General features: G+C 40.2%; 1 non-coding gene across 1 annotated transcript; it reads right to left on the minus strand.

The window, feature by feature from the left end:
* Positions 1 to 6,620: 6,620 nt before the first annotated feature.
* LOC115526572 lies at positions 6,621 to 6,727 on the minus strand. The gene has a single exon (XR_003972634.1). It is a non-coding gene; the product is annotated as a U6 spliceosomal RNA (small nuclear RNA).
* Between the last annotated feature and the right edge of the window lie 7,357 nt (positions 6,728 to 14,084).

Here is a 14,084-nt window from a genome sequence, read left to right on the forward strand (position 1 = left end):
AAGTGGGAAAAAACAGGATTTGAACCTAAGTAATGTGACCCCAGAGTCTAGCCTCCTAATCACTAGGAAATAGTATTTCCCTGTGAAATTAGTTTATCTTTCTTATCATCAATTTTCTCATCTAGTAAAGAGAGGTGGGGTGCCAGCGTGGCTCAGTTGGTTAAGCATCCAACTCTTGGTTTTGGTCCAGGTTGTGATCTCATGACTCGTGAGTTCAAGCCCTGCATTGGGTTCTGTCCTGACAGCAAGGAGCCTGCTTGGGATTCTCCTCTCTCTCTTCCTCTGCCCTTTCCCAGCTCTCTCTCTCTCTTTTAAAATAAATTTAAAAGCTTAAAAAAATTAATATTAGAGAGAGACAATGCTACCTACTTTGCAGGATTGTTAGGAAATTAGAAATAATATCCATCAGGTACCTAATAAAATTCCAGGTACATAGAGAGCTTTCACTAAATTTTCAGATTTTACTAACCCATATGATATTTTCTATGACACACTATGCCAGGATTTCTAACCTGAACCTATATATGGGTCCACAAATGAGCTACAGAGAAAGTGCAAAGGTGTGTGTGTGTGTGTGTGTGTGCGCGCGCGCACATGCATTTTTTTCTAGAGAAACTGTCTGTAGTTTTCATCAGCCTCTCAAAAATATCCATGGCCCCAATAAAATAGTACCACTTTGGATTATCTTGAAACGAGCCATACATTCTCTGCCTCTATTTTTTCATATGGAAATATATTCAAATATTTTCTTCAGTCAACATCAGCAGCAGAAATGGTCAATTCGGCTTACTGTTATCCAACTTTTAATCACAGGTTATTTTTAAAATCCATTTATTTAGACGTGTATAATAGAGTTTGAGAATTTCTGCCTTCTGTATTCTCCCCTGGCTCTATTTGGGGTTGGAGAAAAGTTTTCCTAAGTACGTGTGAGTGCGTGTGTTTCCATGAGCCCTCAGGGTGAGTGATTTCTGTGAGGCAGGCTGAAGGCCTGGCCTCAATTGGCTGCCCTCCACTTATCGGAAAGCAGCGTCCATGTTTATCCTGTTCCCTAATTAATCTCATCCCGGCCAACAGCAGACTACCACCAGCAGCTTTATGCCTCCCAACATTTGGCGACCATGTGGAATGCTGGGGAATGCATGTGGTCCTTGCCTTGTTTGTCACCGTGACTCACTGGGCTCTGCCAGGCTGATGATGAGAAGTGGGTGTCAATGGGCACGCCAGCCCTGTAGCCAAAAGAGCTTCATGGGAATGGGCACTGCCAGGGAATCCAGAACCTCACACGGTCAAAGGACAGTACAGGCATCCGATGCTGATTTGTATGAGATTTACGGCAAGTTCAAACCAGCCTAATCCTATTTTTAGTGAAGAAGTTGGTGGTGAGATCACAAAGGGCCTTACTTAATAAGTCACCCTATCTGAGAATGCACAGGGAAACAAATACTACGAACAGTGTGAAGTTGTGATCCCCCCTCCTGTTCCACGCTGTCTTTCTCACCATTTCTTGTCTTTTATTTCTGCGTCTCCGTCACCACTACTGCCCACTTCCTTCAGCTGATTCTTTGAGAAACACAGCTGTGTTTCATGAGTTCAGTGAGTAGAACTAAATATTCCTGGGCAAAATCAAGGTATGAAACTTATGACATCTCCTTGAGTACATAGTCCATGGTCTTTGAAAGATTCTAGAGAAAGACCATAAGGTCCTCTCCAAACCCTCTTGCTCTTAGATACTTCATTAGGGCTTTGCCATTTTCAATGTTGGATGCATTTTAACATGAAAGTGTAATTGTTCACATTTATGTAGCTCCATTGACCAGAGTCTCTGATGTTATTATAATCATCTGTAAGGTATGCAAAGGAGAATTGAAGACAAGAATACTATTTTAAGTGGTATAAGGCTTTAAAGGTTTTAGACCATGATCCCTATTTTCTTACCTATGAACTAATGTAGCATTTTTAACAGGTAATGCCCCAAATTGTGAAGTATACTTTAAAGTCCAATATGAATCAGAGGAGACGGTTAATAAGCAACGCTTGGTTTATTTTGAAGCTCTAGAAAACACTTAGTGGAGGTGTGAATGAAACTTCAAATTGATGATGACCTCCCTTAACTTAAAAAAAAAAAAACTCTCTTCAAATTTCCCACCTAAACTACCATTTTATCTCTCACCTTCCTTTCTCAGTCACATTTCTTGTTCTCCTCCCACACATTGCCCAAAACCTGTAAGCTGGGTTCTTCTCTCAACACCTATAGAAACTAGCTTCCTACAAGTGATGTATCTAAATACCATTCCCCATCTCAGAACTCCTTTCCCGCTCATTCTCTTTGAACCCTTCACAGCGATGCCTCCCCCAACTACCCTACAGATTCCTCCTTACTTTCTGTCACCCATCCTGCCACTTTTTTCCCTGCCACTTATTTTGACATTTCTATTGGCCTATTTTGTGGAAAGCTTTACTATCAGATATACTCATTATCCACTGTTGCAGCTTGTTCCTTTACCTGAGAGTACTTATTAAATGTCCAATCATGACTTGGAAGTCTGCTTCTACCAATATGGCGCAGAGACTATAAAAACCTCCCAGCTACAAAATCCCTAGAAATACCAGATAAATATATAAGAAATCATTCAGATAAGGAGAAACTACCCAGGACACATGAAAATAGGATGAAAACCAAAATCATGGGCAGGATGTTGAATAATCCTGAGGCTGTCTTTTCAAGAAAAATCCGAATTCACAATTTTGATCACCTACCACACAGCCTCCTGTGACTATGGTATGAAAACCTCAAACTTGAGATGGACTAAAGAAAGAAAGGCAAAACACCTTCCAAAATGTTCTCTCTCATTTGTTATCTGCCTAAGCAAATGGAATCACAGATTTTTCTGCCAGTCATCTCTGCGGTTTCTGTGTTATCCTCTCTCCAGTAACCTGTAACCTGTAACCTGATACCTAGTGTACCCAGAAAAGAGTCCTGGCCCTCAGGTGTCTTTAGGGTTAGTTCCTATTAATTCTTTCCACTGGATTAGTTCGTGTGGCTGGGCTTCTCTCTTGGTTATCTCAGGCATTCTCCAAATCCTCTGATGAGGCTAAATTCCTTCTGTGTTAAGCAAGAACACTGACACTAATTCTTACCAGACTCTGCCTTGACGATCTTCTGTGCCACCACAGTGTGACCTCAATGATGCTGCCATGTCATTTTGAGCATCACATTTGCCTAAATTCTCTACTGGTCACACCAAACCTACAACTTCACATCCCAGTCTATAGCCCTCAGCCTGGATATTCATGCCAGCAAATATAACAACCTGAGAAGCTTCTGCCTACATACTTTTTCCTCTTTCCTGGAAGGGAACACTTCTGACTTAAGAGGGAGACACCTTGAAATGAAACTTAAATTTTACCAACGACTGGGATTTGTGTGTGTCTGAACATGTATCTGGGGAATTGGTATATCGGGTATGGTCGTGCCTACCCAAAGTTCACGTGCATGAGAATGTGATGAGTATCTTGGGAGAACACCCATCTCAGGGAAGAAAGGGTTAGGGAGAGAATACAGGCTAAGATATAAAGCCTTGGTCATTGAAAAGAAGAAGCAACTTTGAGTTTAACACAGTATCAATTTCTATTTCTCATATACCCCTCTAAGCCCAGAGCCCTATGAAATCCTATGTGTAAGCTGCATAGAAATGGTGTGTCTGTTACAGGGATAAAATGCAGAGAAGTGAAAGTCTTTTTTGTGCTACGATAATTAACAGGCTGAATTTCTAGTTGCCATCTTGTACGCTCAAAAGTGAAAAGAAATCTCAGGCCTAGGTTTGGTGGGAGGGTTGACTGAAAAAGATGACATTTGTCCTCACAACAATACAGTGCCCCAGAGTCCAAGAGACTGAAACTCTGGCTTCAAATTCAGCATAGAAGAAGAAAGGAAGCAAAGGTCAGAGTGGCATGAGATTAAGGAAGGTCCAGGAAGAAGCAATAGTCACAAGAGTAGAATTTCAAGATATTGACTTGGTGCAAGTGTTTTAGCTTCAAGGGGTTCCCAGCTCCCCACTTTCCACTCAGTAGGTCTACATCTCACTAAGATTTGCCAGCTTCACATTCCCTTTGCACTCTCTACACAAAGTAGGTTATCAAGAAGAGGACTTGGTGGGGCACCTGGCTGGCTCAGTCAGTTAAGCGTCTGACTCCGGCTCAGGTCATGATCTCGCGGTTCGTGAGTTCGAGCCCCGCGTCGGGCTCTGTGCTGACAGCTTGGAGCCTGGAGCCTGCTTCGGATTCTGTGTCTCCCTCTCTCTCTGCCCCTCCCCCACTCATGATCTGCCTGTCTGTCTGTCTGTTTCTCACACAAATAAATAAACATTTTTAAAAATTTAAAAAAAAGAAGAAGAAGCTGTAGCAACTAGTGCCAGAGTACCAGGTTATGCTGTAATAAGTTAATATAACCCACAAATACTTACTACAACCCCTTCCCGTGTGTCCTGGTCAAGCAACTCAGGCTTGCTTAATTATAATTAGCTCCCATTATCAGTCTGACATCTCTTTCTCTTTCCTTTATCCTCATTTTTGTGCCATGATCAAAGGTATATTTTTCAAAGTCTCACCCCCTCCTACCTCTTAACAATGTATGAATCCTCATATCCCCTGATATACCTCCTGGAAAATTAATATCACAGGTATGCGATGAAAATTACTATGATATGTTCCTCTTAATAATAACTGAATGAAATGACTGGCCTAGGTGGAAACAGAAAGAGATGATTCTAAATATACAATTCCCCTCTTAAGCAAAAGGAAATTGATCTCATGTTGAACTGTATCCACTTGACACTGACAGAATAGCTTACTATGTATTTAACATAGTAGAAATTTTGAATGGATAACAGATGGAATCGTATTGTGTCTTCTGGTCATCACTCCAGAGAATGAATGGACCCCAGTGTTTCTAAGCACCCTGGACAGTTCCTTTGCTCTCATCAGTCCTACCCCTTGCATCTTTCCATTTGAATAAATGGGTCATATTATCACTACACAGGTTTAAAAATTGTATATCAGAAAGTATCTCAGCTGTCATCTTGCACAACTTCTTTTTTGAGAAGTGAAGAAGCTTAGACCCAGGGGCCAATTACTTTGTCCAACGTCACTGCTCTCTTGTCCAGAATAAAGAACAACAACAACTACAACAACTTAAGTCTCATGAGTCCTATTCTGAAAGCCTTCTCTACAACATATTGAGGTTTCCTAAGTTCCTCTTAATCATTACTTTGAAAGTAAGAGAATCCAAGAAGGTTGGGAGACTCTAAACATATTTATTTGCCAAAGTTAACATTCTCTCCTTTTCCACTCATCTTCATAATCTGAAAGTGTGGTTTGGAAGAAATCTGTGTCATTCTTTCTACCTAGTTGAGGTTAAAACTATGCCTTATTTATCTATATTTTTGTTCATTTTTTTCCCATGCCTCTGTACATGGTTAGGACATGAAGATGTCACAAAAACCAGTGTCTCCAAGGGGCATGCCCCTCATGCAGGGAATAAGAGATTACATTTCCTCTAAGACATTATCTTATATGTACATAAAATACAGTTGATTCAAAATGCTCTTAACCTAATAATAAATCTTTGAATGTTAATTGTGCCTTTATTTCCAGCACACATTTGTATCAATAACCTCATGTTTAAATCACTAGGGCCTTTTGCTACTGTTGCTTTTGTTGAAAGCTAATGCTGGAGGTAATGTGCCCATAGGAACCTCTATAAATCCATTTTTAAGTTTATTTTTATTTATTTCAAGAGAGAGATAGAGAGAAAGCAGGGGAGGGGTAGAGACAGAGGGAGACGTAAGCAGGCTCTGCGCCATCAGCACAGAGCCCAATGTGGGGTTCGAACTCACGAACCATGAGATCACGACCTGAGCCGAAACCAAGAATCAGATGCTTAACCGACTGAGCCCCTAAAAATTCATTTTTACATAGCATTACTTACACTCATCCATTCTTTCCTTTCTGCTTTACAGCTCTATTGGCAACTTTCCTTTTCAATCAGTTTCTATTAATGAATGTTAACATATCACGTTTTAGGCTATGCTAAGATGAAATAGGGTCAAAAGAAATAAACCTTTCAACAGCCATCTTTGTTTCCTCTTTTCCTGATTTTCCTACTGCAGTAGAAGTTTTCTTCCTTTTCTTAAATGTCCTTTATCTTGACACCTTTTTCTTTTAGCTACTATACTCCTAATATATCATATTTACCAATGTAACTATTCTAGAATACATCTAATTCTTAATTCTTAAAATCTTATATATCTAGTCTCACCTTTCATCTTTTCTGATCAACTAAAGTGAAAGCCACAGAAACCTACCCCACCTCCACCCCCCACTTAACCTTTCTTATCATCTGCAGGACCAGAACTGTTGCAAGAGTTATTTCTGCTGCTAGAAAGATTGTAACAATCGAGTTGCCACAGCCCTACATTTCATTTGTATCCCTCCCCACCCTATATCTAGAAATCAGACATCTAGCATTTTTTCCTTGAATATGATGTGGCTATTGTGTCGTCAACAACACTCATTTTTTTTAACACCCAAGTGCCCTCCTTATTCCCCCTCACCTATTCGAAAAAAAATATGGCACCTTCACGAATTTTCGTGTCATCCTTGTTCAGAAGCCATGCTCTTCTTCTCTGTATCATTCCAATTTTAGTATATGTGCCGTTGAAACAATCACATTCATACATTGTTGTATTCAAAAAGACTTTTCAGAACTCTCTCAGAAGCACAATATCACATACATTAGGGCCACAATTGTAAAACTTCTTTATATTAATTTTCTGGGCATTTAGAAACATAAGCAGAGTACTTATTCTTGGCATATCTTTTTTACGCTTATTTATTTTGAGAGAGAGAGAAAGAGTGTGTGTGTACAAGTGGGGGAGGGGCAGAGAGAGAGGGAGAAGCCCATGCAGGCTCCGTGCTGTCAGTGAAGAAGACACAGGGCTTGATCCCATGACTGTGAGATCACAACCTGAGCCAAAATCAAGAGTCGAACACTCAACTGACTGAGCCACCCAGGCACTGCCTTGGAATATCCTTATAGACTTTAATCAGTTTCTTAGCTATAGCAACCTCTAAAAGTGTCACAAATATTTTTTTGAAGACTTTATTTTTATTAAGACAGTCCTATTATTTTAAATTTTGTCCTAAACTTTCTTACTTTCTTGCAATCAATTTTCTTTTTTCTTTTTCTTCTTCTTCTTTGGTTTTGTTTTGTTTTGTTTTTTTGAGAGAGAGAGAGTGCAAGCGGTAGAGGGAAAGAGCAGATCTCAAGCAGGCTCCATGGCCAGTGTGGAGCCCAACAAGGGGCTTGATCTCACAACCGTGAGATCATGACCTGAGCCGACATCAAGAGCCGGACACTTAATCGACTGAGCTACCCAGGCGACCCCTCTTGCAATCTTTTTAAAAGTTGAATTTTTGTTTAATAAATTTGAAATTACTGGCATTGCCAGTTGACTTGTCTTTTAGACCCTGTTATGTTTTAGTAAGAAAAATCTCCAGGTGGTCAGGTGAGGCCAGACAAATACTGCTAAATAGGGAATACTCTCAATTCTAATTCTTTGTAAGGAAGCGTACAACTATTTCAGCTCAAATGTCTTCGAAGTTTCTATTTGTGGGTTTCCATCTAAATTACTTTCACTTTGTATAGGATCAAACTCTTCAAACAATATGTCTCTATTTGCCACATTAAAAATGGTGGCCAGACAACAGGCACATGAAAAGATGCTCAACGTCGCTCCTCATCAGGGAACTACAAATCAAAACCAAACTCAGATATCACCTCATGCCAGTCAGAGTGGCCAAATGAACAAATCAGGAGACTATAGATGCTGGAGAGGATGTGGAGAAACAGGAACCCTCTTGCACTGTTGGTGGGAATGCAAATTGGTGCAGCCACTCTGGAAAGCAGTGTGGAGGTTCCTCAGAAAATTAAAAATAGACCTACCCTATGACCCAGCAATAGCACTGCTAGGAATTTACCCAAGGGATACAGAAGTACTGATGCATAGGGGCACTTGTACCCCAATGTTTATAGCAGCACTCTCAACAATAGCCAAATTATGGAAAGAGCCTAAATGTCCATCAACTGATGAATGGATAAAGAAATTGTGGTATATATACACAATGGAGTACTACGTGGCAATGAGAAAGAATGAAATATGGCTCTTTGTAGCAACGTGGATGGAACTGGAGAGTGTGATGCTAAGTGAAATAAGCCATACAGAGAAAGACAGATACCGTATGTTTTCACTCTTATGTGGATCCTGAGAAACTTAACAGAAACCCATGGAGGAGGGGAAGGAAAAAAAAAAAGAGGTTAGAGTGGGAGAGAGCCAAAGCATAAGAGACTCTTAAAAACTGAGAACAAACTGAGGGTTGATGGGGGGTGGGAGGGAGGGGAGGGTGGGTGATGGGTATTGAGGAGGGCACCTTTTGGGATGAGCACTGGGTGTTGTATGGAAACCAATTTGACAATAAATTTCATATATTGAAAAAAAATAAAGTTTTATATAAATGGAAAAAAAAAAGTGGTGGCCAGAGGAGAGGGGGCTGGGGGCTGGGCAAAATGGGTGAAGGGTTGCTAGAGGTACTGGAACTCCAGGCATGGAAGGAATAAGTCATGGGAATGAAAGGCATTCATAGGGAATATATTAAATGACACTGTAATATCGTTGTATGGTGACAGATGGTAGCTACACGTTTGACGAGCGTAGCATAACGCATGGAGAAGTCGAATCACCATGTAGTACACGTGAAACTAAAGTCACATTGTGTATCACCTATACTCAGATTTAAAAAAAACTTAAGAAATAAAATAAATGTCTCATAAAATGCAAACGCTGCAAAATCATAAGTCTTCTCAACTTTATTTCCATTCTGGAAGAAAATATAAATGCATCAAATTAAAAATAAAGTTTCCATGAAAGGACTATTCCCCAAAGCCGAAATATTTCAAGGTCTTATTGAATTCAGAATGAAGGCTCACATATGTTGAATCCTCACAGCCTCGTCAGACAAGATATACCCCATGCTGGTATTCAAGATCAATTCTTCTCCTGCATTTGTATTCCTTTTCAGGATTGTCTTGCGTGAAAATTTTGTTTGTAGTGATTCCAATTTTCTAAAACCTTCAAAAACTGAAGTTGGATGGTGTGCCAATTATTGAAATTCTTTTTTTTTTTTTTTTTTTTTTTTTTTTGACTGTAGCTGACCTGCTGGACCTCTGCCTCCCACCTGTCCTACAAAGGAAGTTGGTTCCCAGGTCCTTGGCCCTGGCTGTGGCTATGCTGGCCCGGGAATTTCTGGGCCCCAGCTACCGTGAACAGCAGCAGCTATAGGCCAGTTGACAAACAGAACATCCCGAAAAATTTCAAAACAGATGTCCAAGTGATTTGGAACAAAATGCAATTAAAATCAGGTAACTCATTCACGCACAAAAAAAAAAAAAAAAAAAAAAAAAAAGAAAAAAGAAAAAAAACAAGCTTACAGGACATGTAAGCTGACTTACATAAAGTTTTAACATTTGTAAAATATGCTCATTGACAGCAAAACATTTCCCCCTTTTTATTTTATTTTTTTGTATTCAACATCAGCTTCATAGCAAAACATTAAGTTTAATTGTTTTAGCTGTATCTATAAGAATAGTTGTAAATGTTATCAGCAATAGCTTCTATTTTTGACTATGGAATACTGTGGCTTGTTTGGATGGATGCAATCTGAATAATATGTTCGTCACTAATTCCATGCACATTTTTATTCCACAGGTCTCTCCATTTAGTAACAAACACTGATCATCCGGAGGGGGTGAGCCACCAAACTTTGCGCTTATATTGTCATCACAGAGTATTTCATTTTGTTTCAATATTGAACATTTTCCCAAAATGACAGTAGCATTCAAAATAATGCCAGAAATTTCACCTCTGGAAGAATGAACTTCCAGAAGATTTACTTGATTCCATGACTGGGTGGGTGAAAAACTATTTTTGGAACCATCTTTAGGGACTTGCGATTTGAAACATATGACTCAGCCTGTTTCAGCCAGGAATCTTTCAGAGAATTAAACTCTGATGCTCCAAGACATCCATTGTGTGCAATGGCGTGCACATCTGCAATGGTATAGTTATGTACCATCTTTGGGAAAATTGAGAAAACAGTCTCTCAAGTCACTTTTCTGCGTTCTGTGGCTCAGCCGAGAAACTCAGTTGATCGCACTAATGTAAAACTGTCATCATTTAACTGCTACTGAATATGCTCTTCTGTAAAAGGAGCCAACACAGTAACAGTTACTACTTCAGTTCTTGTATTGTATACACAAGAAAACTCGGCATAAAAAAAGGCAGAGAAAATAATTTAGAAGAATGTTCCTTTTTTAAGTGTGCATAAAAAAGTCAAGCTTCACATTATTGTCTGTAAACACACCCTCTAGAACGGCAGAGACTAAGCCGTTGCCTTCAAGCGTGATCTTCTTAAACTACGAACTCTCTGGATGCTGGTATTTCTTCAGCAGTTTTGTGTTGTCATGTTGCCATGTGGTCAGTGACCGTGCCACAGCCTCTGGGGTGGATGGTGAATGTGGACAAACATTGTGTGCCAGGGACGCACTCGTCATCAACTTCCATGAGAATGAAAACTTGGTCCTTGAATTTTCATTGGTGCACTTTTCTTCCTCTTGGACTTATTTCTGTCAAAAAGGTTTACTGCCAAAGAAAAAAATGTATCACCAAACATTACAATATTAGCCATAGATTATACCCTATCCGTGGTGACATCACCTTAGCGAAAGCATTCACACTAGTCAGTACCTGATCTACACTGGACTGCCCAGTTTTAAGTTCAGGCACACATTTCATTTATACCTCACAAAAGTTCCCATGTTTGTCATTGATCCTGCCAACCGGTGGCCTGGGGGCTTTGTGCCTCCTTCAGGTTAGAGCAGGAGTCAGGGCAAGGCCATGTCACAACTGGCTGGCAAATCAAGACGCCACCAGGGCAGCAACTACGAATGCCTCTACCAGTACCTCTCAAGACCAGAAAAAATGAACCATCCCACACCACTTGCATCTGAGTGCATTTCATCACTGAGCATCTGACGTTCCTCCCTTGAAAACGAGGCATCTGCGAGTTGTGTCTTAAAGGAGTGATATAACCCCACAGTCAGTTCACACCTCCATTCAATATATACGTAGCTCACACAATACTAGAGATCAGAGCGGAGGCGTTATTAGCTACAGAGTAGAGGTCCACTAAGACCAACCTAACAAAGTGCTGTTAATGAAACAATTAATATTTCTACTTCATTAGCCAGTGAACAATGCCGAGCAAATGCTAAATCGGAGGGAATGCTGGACAGCAGGTAAAACCTGGAGACGGTTCCCAACAAATTGAGGCATAAGATTCCTTGAACTATAAGGAAACAAACAAAATCGTCTAAGCAGAATTTTTCCCTGAAATATTTTCATTTCCACGTTATAACATTCAATAAGGATCATGGTTTTATTACACGGTTTCTTTAAGAAAAACAATCTCTGCTAAAATGAGTATATTCCAAAGGACAATTTATGGGGTTGAACCAAACGAAGTTGCCATTCTTTACAGTTCAAAAATAGTTGACTATCAGCAACTTTGTATTGATCATCTTAACGCCTTGAGACAGTCCACCAGTTCAGGTAGCACGTTGTTGAAACCAAAGAACGAGAAAGAGTTTTGGAGGAAATACATTCTAACCATGAAGAAAATGTACACATTCCAGAAGACGATTAGAAAATGGAAGATCAATCAAGGGCTAGAAAAGTCACCAATGGGTCTTTGCTTTAATTACATCCCGAAAATTTTGTGAAAATCTTGTCTCGAGCGAGATCTACCCTGAAGTATCCTCAAGAGGGTATGCGTTCAGAAACCAAAAAGAAACCAGAGGCTCGCAGAGGATACCAGTAATTTGTCTGGCACTTTGCAAAGTGAGAAAGAGAATTGAAAACGGAATGGGACCGATTAGACTCGAAAAGAAAGAAAAGCAAGAACAGATTCTCAGGGAACCTCGGGCCTTGCCCTGAGGTGTACCAGTCACGCACTTAAAACCCTTTAACATCAAAACCCTGTTTAACACATGCTAACGCCCAGCTGGATGTGATTTTCAGTCCTCCCCTTAATTTTTCTCAGGTGCTGAACTTGTAAGGGCCCAGCTTCATGCAGCTCACAAGGTGGGCGGCGGGGGGAGTTCCTAACTCAATGCTATTCCACAGAGGTATTTACGGCAACGGGGGGTTGCGAGGGAACCTCTACTGTTTTCATCTGGGACAGCAGGGAACAGACGGTTTTGGGCAGAGAGGTACCGGTACTGGACCTGTGATTGGTCACCTCTCTCACATACTAGCTGTGACACCCACCAGATCACTTCATTGCTCTAGACTTCATCAAGAAAGGGGGAGCTTGGACCAGGGAAGCTCCAAGGGGATGGTTCTGTGCTATTTTCCTGAAATTGGGATAACGCAAAATTAGCAGACCACTTCTGTTCCCTTATTTGTGTTCTTAGGTAGCTCCCAAGAATGGAGAGAGAGAGACAGAGAGAGATCCTAGGAATCTTTAATGTGGAAGAAGTTACAGGATCAATAAATAAGAGCAGAGGCCAAAAGTGGGGTCCAAGTTCAGGGGAGGAGGGGGTGAAGGATGAATTTGTCTGTTTTGAGGTTACTTTTTACCAAATCTGCTTCTGAGTGCTGTGGAAAAGAAACATCATTTAAAAGGAGTTTATTTTTGCTTCTTGCTGAGATCGGTGTGACTGAAATTCAGCCTCGTTTTGGTTTTTTTGTTTTTTTTTTTTTAATTCTCCTGATGTTTTTCTGTTTGTTCAGTCCTGAGCTCTTGAGAGATATTTTAACTCCGAAAGAGAAAGAAAAAAACAAACTACAGGGTAACATTCTATGTCTGGACATTTTTCTTATAAATTCTCTCTCTCTTTTTTTTTTGGGGGGGGGAGTGCATATTTGAGGAACTTCAAAGCATGTGTTGTTAATCACTCTATTGGCATTTCATTAATGTTTGCAATTCTGACTTATTAAATCTAAATGAAGTCCTTATTGGAGACATTTAATATATGCTACAGTATGCTATGAGCAGGGTAAAATGTCCCGAAGGATGGAGGAAATGAATTTCCCTGCGTGTCTTCCAGGGTAGCATTTTTTTCCTGGAAGGATATCCTCCAGAAGCAGGAGGACGCCATTGTTAGTTGTTTGAAATACAGATATTTCACCTGCAGTTAACCTATTAGTGGATAATGTTGTTTTGACTGGAGATACGAAATGGACCATAAAATAATTGTTTAGTCCTCATTGTTTAAATAGAGAAACCAAAACTATCCAGGGTATGGGCTTTGCCTAAGGTCATATAAGTAATAACACGGTCACACCTTCTAACTTCTGGCCCTTGGTTTATCCCACGACATAAATTAAAGAATACTTACTTCTGAAAGTTCCCTTATCAGGCTACCATCTTGGATTGGCTGGGTGACCTTAGGTTGCATAACCACTTGACCCTCACTGTTTTTTTGTTTTGTTTTGTTTTGTTTTTTGTTTTGTTTTCTCTCCTGATAACTTGGAGGTTTCCACCTTACCCAGTTGAAGGTGGCAGGTTTGAACAAATGAGTCCATCTGTCGAAGTCTATATTAGAGACAGTCAAGCAGGAGAGGTCGGATAATGTAGGCTTCAGAGCAATTATCCCTGCCCCAATTCCTTAAGGATTTTCTCTATGGAAACTTCTCCACTGTTCCTCCAAAGATCAGAATATTGAGAAATACGGAAGCCTGTTGTTAGCAAAACTCGGTTAGCTAATCCCCCACCCTCATTTACACTAGCATGTCTATGATCCCTCTTCACCATTCTGAAATCCAAAAAACTCTGAAACCAGAAGTTATCCTCAGTGAGTCACTAAAACTCATTCGGCAACAAAAGCTGGTATAAACTAGTATGTTTATTTATAGTCTTTATTTATCCTAGAGAGTATGAATATTCAGCCAGTATCATGGCATTCATTT

Source organism: Lynx canadensis, chromosome D1, assembly GCF_007474595.2.
Source record: "Lynx canadensis isolate LIC74 chromosome D1, mLynCan4.pri.v2, whole genome shotgun sequence".
Classification (NCBI taxonomy): Eukaryota; Metazoa; Chordata; class Mammalia; order Carnivora; family Felidae; genus Lynx; species Lynx canadensis.